Below are 5845 nucleotides of genomic sequence, written 5' to 3'. Positions count from 1 at the left end.
TATTTGTGCTTTGGTTTTTCTTCCCCCACCCAGAAAAATAAACTATCTTTGATAAAACTCTTATATATGACACTTTTAGTACAGTGTTAATGCTTATTCTTAATAATAGTATTGAAACAACCCAAATCATACCTGAGCTATGGGAGCTAACCACCTTTATAGTAAACCACCTCAAAAACTAGACTTCAATGGGGAGAGCCGTACGTTACAGACACATAAAAAGGGGTGGAGGGTTGGGATATCCAGATCAAGAAAGAGTAAATAGATCTGTTCTTCACAGTGAGGTTACCCAACTGCTGACACTGCAGGCTAGATCATTCTGGGCGGCATGGGGCCAGGGCGGGACAGAGAAGGGGTGCTATCCTGTCCTTTCCAGAATGTCTGGCAGCTCCTTGGTCTGTATGTACTAGATGCCAGTAGCACTTGCACCACAGTGTGACAATCAACTATTTTTCCAAAACATGCCAATGTGCCAGGGGGAAAGGGTGGAGCCAAACTGTAGCTGGTTGAGAACCACTGATTTATAGAAAATTTACTTAATTTCTAAATTCTGGCACAAGTTTGCAAACCTGAAAGAAAATAGTTATTTTTGTTTGGTAAAACAGTCAATCCTAAAGGAAATCAGTCCTGAATATTCATTGGAAGGACTGATGCTGAAGCTGAAACTCCAATACTTTGGCCACCAGATGCAAAGACCTGACTCATTGGAAAAGACCCTGATACTGGGAAAGATTGAAGACAGGAGAAGGGGATGACAGAGGATCAGATGGTTGGATGGCATCACTGACTCGATGAACATGAGTTTGAGCAAGCTCTGAGAGTTGGTGATGGACAGGGAAGCCTGGCATGCTGCAGTCCATGGGGTTGCAAAGTCAGACACGACTGAGTGACTGAACTGAACTGAACTGAAAACTGCAAGGGCAAGATCAAAGTGTGATTAAAATAATACCACCAGTAGTGATATAACAGAAAGAGCCCAGGGATGCAGAGGTCTGAGTTGAGAATATATACCCAGAAATCCAGTTCCATTTATAGCCTTGAGCTAATCACCATCTCTTTGAACCTGTCTTCTCATCTAAAAAGGGTAGGGATGACACTACTGATCTGATAGGTTGCTGTAAGAACTGAATGAAAAAAGTGTATGAAAAATGCTCTGTAAACCATAAAGATTCATGAAATATGCTTAACTATTATACTGGACAATAATTTACTGACAAGAAAAATGAAAGATTATGAGGTCTAAAAGCAAAAAAAAATTCATAACAGGGCTTCCCTGGTGATCCAATGATTAAGAATTCGCTTTGCAATGTGGTGGACACTGGTTCAATCCCTGGTTGGGGAAGATCCCACATGCTGTGGAGCAACTCAGTCTATGCGCCACAATTACTGGGCCAACACTCTAGAGTCCATGCACCTGGAGCCTGCACTCTGCGACAAGAGAAGCCACAGCGATGAGAAGCCTGCACACTGCAACAAAGAGTAGGCTGTGTTCACTGCAACTAGAGAAAGCCTGCATGCAATGAAGACCCAACAGAGCCAAAAAATAAATAAATCTTTTAAAAAGGATATATAACAATGACAATCATCTTAAAATTAAAATGTTCTAAAGTTCTAATAGTTTTAACAAATAAAATTCATTTTCTACAATATATCATAAAAATAAGATGTGACATCATGCCACTTATGAGAACATAAGTAGAAATTCACTGAAATTGTAATAATCCAGCTTTGGGAATTAATAATTAAATGTATAAGTTAGTGCTAAGGTTAGAATCATCTAAACAAATAAATTAGTCTATGATCTGAACATGTTTGTTCAGTCACTCAGTTGTGTCTGATTCTTTGGGACCCCATAGACTGTAGTTCACCAGGCTCCTCTGTCCACGCTATTATTCTGGCAAGGATACCGGATCAGGTTGTCATTTCCTCCTCCAGGGGATCTTCCCAACACAGGGATCAAACCCATGTCTCCTGTGGCTTCTGCATTGGCAGGAGGACTCTTTACCACTTAGCCACCTGGGAAGCCCTGTGATCTGAATAGAAAAGCTTAAAAGAAAGAAGCTTTTCTTTTTAAAAAGGAAAGGCAGCAAAATTTTCGAACTACTGGAAATGATTCCTGAAACCACTAAAATTAATTTCCTGTAGTTAATGTCTGTGTTTTTCATCCCACAGGTGTTAATCATTTTTGGTTGTAAGTTTGCAAAAAGCAAATCAGTAATAAAAGCATAACCACCCAAAACTGTATTAAGTTTTCTTAATCATATTTTATGGTAAATACAAAATATTACCCACTAAAAATCTGTTAAAGTTTGGAAGCAAATGAATTACTGCAACTTACTGAGTTTACTAAGGGCTTCCAGGCAGAAAAAAAAATCTCAGAGGCTATCTACCTTTATTTCCTTCCAAATACTACAGTAAAAAAGATCACAGAATTTACAAAACAAATGTAATACTTTTAGAAAATCACCTGAAGTTGCTAAAAGCTTTTTTAAAAAAATCAATTTTGTTTCTCCTTAAACTACAGCATTATTTTTCTTTCCTTTCTAATTCCATTTTTTGGTAAAAGAATTGTCTTATCTTGGCGGTGTGTAAAGAACATTTTCAGATATTCTTCCAAATGCCTTACTTGCATTTATTCATTTAATCCTCACAACAGCCCTATGAGGCAGGTACCTTTACCTATCTACAATTTGATCCCAGCAGTCTAGCTCAAAGCTTCTAACCATGATAACACACTAATGTTTTAGTTAGTGAGATCAAGCATATAAAATAGTGGACAGTGCTTCCTCCTGGAGATTCTACGCTTATTGGCTCCCACACACCACGCCTTTCAGGTTGCTCTTTAATGGCTAGTGTTCCTCCTCAATACTACTTTGGCCTCTTCACTTTGCTCCTGATAAACTGATGCATTTCTAAACATTAGCCATAATGTTTCAGGTGAGGCCTCTGAAATCCACCTCTCAAAAGAGGATTTTGCTGGGGAGTAACAAACTCTCAAAATCCAAACAGTTGGGAGATATAAAATTCAATAAAAATCAACATCAAAAACAATTTCTTTCAAACCTACACAGACTCTCTTGAGCTCTTCTTTCCCCCAATCTTTCTAGTTTTAAACTTCAGCAAGTGCCATTCCTGCTCTACCTCCCATGTTACTTGCATCCATTCCTTCCTTTTTATTCTCATTCACCATACCACAAATCATTTTATTTTTTATTTGGAGTATCAAAATAAGTTCCTGGCCTCATTTTGCCAATTCAACTCTATCATGACTAACCAAACAGATTTACGTGCTATCTGGATTATGTCAGTCCTTTATCAAAAGACTATAATAGTTCCCATTGATTATAAAATTACAAAAAATGCTTAATTCACCTTTCAAGATTATCTATGATTTTTGAGGTTTTTATTTCATGTTTACATATTTTTATACTCCAGTTGAAAATTATTTGCTATTTCTCAAATATGCTCTGTATTTTCTGGCTTCTGTGACTTTATTAATACCACATCATATGCATCTGTCAAAATCTTTTCCAACTTCAACTGTCTGTGTCAAAGTTCACCCTTCTCAGTTCATCCTCCTGATTCTCCCACAAACAGATGTGGTTTCTCACATCCCATCTCCAGCACCTTCCCAGTATTTTAATATGCTTATCTTTTGCACTTATCATAATCTTAACTTATTGTGGCTATTTAAATATGGGCTTTTTCCCTTCATATTCTCTACAGAATTGTAAATATCTTGATTGTAAGCACTGTATTCTTTTTTAAGATTTTTTTTTTATATGGACCATTTTTAAAGTCTTTATTGAATTTGTTACAATACTGCTTCTGTTTAATGTTCTGGTTTTTTGGCCAAGAGGCACATGGGATCTTAGTTCCCCAACCAGGGATCGAACCAGCAACCCCTGAGTTGGAAGGCAAACTCTTAACCACTGGACTGCCAAGGAAGGCCCAGTATTATGTTTTAGTTAGGTTTGCATCCCTTTTCTCTCTCCCACCAAAGGGTAGCACACTTCGTTACCTCAAAACATACTTCTGGAATCAACAAAGGGTGTTTATTGAATGGAAATAAAAAGCCTTTATCCTCACTCTAACAAAGCAATGTGTTTTTATCCTACATGTCTTTCTTTTCATCCTAGATGCGCACCCCCCCCCCCCCCACCTGCAGCTCTCTCACAGACGTATACTTACCTGATGCAGGTGCATTGTGTGTCCCACACCACTCTGAAACAGGGGCAGGTGGCATTTTCTCCCAATGTATTCAGTGTTATTGAAAGGATTCATTATAGTGTCTATCACAGGCTCTGGAGAACTCTAAATGAAACAGATCCTCCCACCCAATTAGCTCTGAACAGTGCTGTAACAAGGTAAGCAGTAACATCTTTCCCTTGGTGAAATAATAATATGAAAATAAAGACAACTGCTTGAGCCTATTATACAGAGTGAAGTAAGCCAGAAAGAAAAACACCAATACAGTATACTAACGCATATATATGGAATTTAGAAAGATGGTAACAATAACCCTGTGTACGAGACAGCAAAAGAGACACTGATGTATAGAAGAGTCTTATGGACTCTGTGGGAGAGGGAGAGGGTGGGAAGATTTGGGAGAATGGCATTGAAACATGTAAAATATCATGTATGAAATGAGTTGCCAGTCCAGGTTCAATGCATGATACTGGATGCTTGGGGCTGGTGCACTGGGACAACCCAGAGGGATGGAATGGGGAGGGAGGAGGGAGGAGGGTTCAGGATGGGGAACACATGTATACCTGTGGCGGATTCATTTTGATATTTGGCAAAACTAATACAGTTATGTAAAGTTTAAAAATAAAATAAAATTTAAAAAATAAAAAAAAAATAAAGGACATCAAAAAAAAAAAAAAAAAAAAAAGAAAGAAAATAAAGACAACTGCTTGAAAATGAGCCCTTCCATAGTCGGGGGAATCCCACCCCTCTAAGTCATCACAGAGCACCAGGCTGAGCTCCCTGTGTTATGCAGTAACTTCCCACTAGCTATGAATTTTACATATGGTAATGCATATATTTCAATGCTACTCTCTCAGTTCGTCCCACCCTCTCCTTCCCTTGCTCTGTCCACAAGTCCGTTCTCTACACCTGTGTCTTTATTCCTGCTCTGCAAATAGTTTCATCAGTATCATTTTCCTAGATTCCATATATATGCATTAATATGCGATATTTAGCATCATTCCTTCCAAAGAAATCCCAGGGCTGATCTCCTTCAGAATGGACTGGTTGGATCTCCTTGCAGTCCAAGGGACTCTCAAGAGTCTTTCTCTTTCTGACTTACTTTACTCTGTATAACAGGCTTCAGGTTCATCCACCTCAGTTCAACTAACACAAATTCATCTCTTTTTATGGCTGAGCAATATTCCATTGTATATATATATATATATGTACCACAACTTCTTTATCCATTCATCTGTCAATGGACATCTAGGTTGCCTTTATTTCCTGGCTATTGTATTCAGATCAGATCAGATCAGATCAGTCGATCAGTCGTGTCCGACTCTTTGCGACCCCATGAATTGCAGCACGCCAGGCCTCCCTGTCCATCAGCAACTCCCGGAGTTCACTCAGACTCATGTCCATCGAGTCAGTGATGCCATCCAGCCATCTCATCCTCTGTCGTCCCCTTCTCCTCCTGCCCCCAATCCCTCCCAGCATCAGAGTCTTTTCCAATGAGTCAACTCTTCGCATGAGGTGGCCAAAGTACTGGAGTTTCAGCTTTAGCATCATTCCTTCCAAAGAAATCCCAGGGCTGATCTCCTTCAGAATGGACTGGTTGGATCTCCTTGCAGTCCAAGGGACTCTCAAGAGTCTT

General features: G+C 39.1%; 1 protein-coding gene across 3 annotated transcripts in view; it reads right to left on the bottom strand.

Moving 5' to 3' along the window:
* LOC102398396 (centromere protein P) overlaps positions 1–5845 on the bottom strand; it is a 236723-nt gene that overhangs the window by 121289 nt on the left and 109589 nt on the right. The window lies entirely within an intron of this gene.

This window comes from Bubalus bubalis, chromosome 3 (genome assembly GCF_019923935.1).
Source record: "Bubalus bubalis isolate 160015118507 breed Murrah chromosome 3, NDDB_SH_1, whole genome shotgun sequence".
NCBI lineage: Eukaryota > Metazoa > Chordata > Mammalia > Artiodactyla > Bovidae > Bubalus > Bubalus bubalis.
Note: the sequence above shows the minus strand (reverse complement) of the source record. Positions and strands in the feature narration are given on the sequence as shown.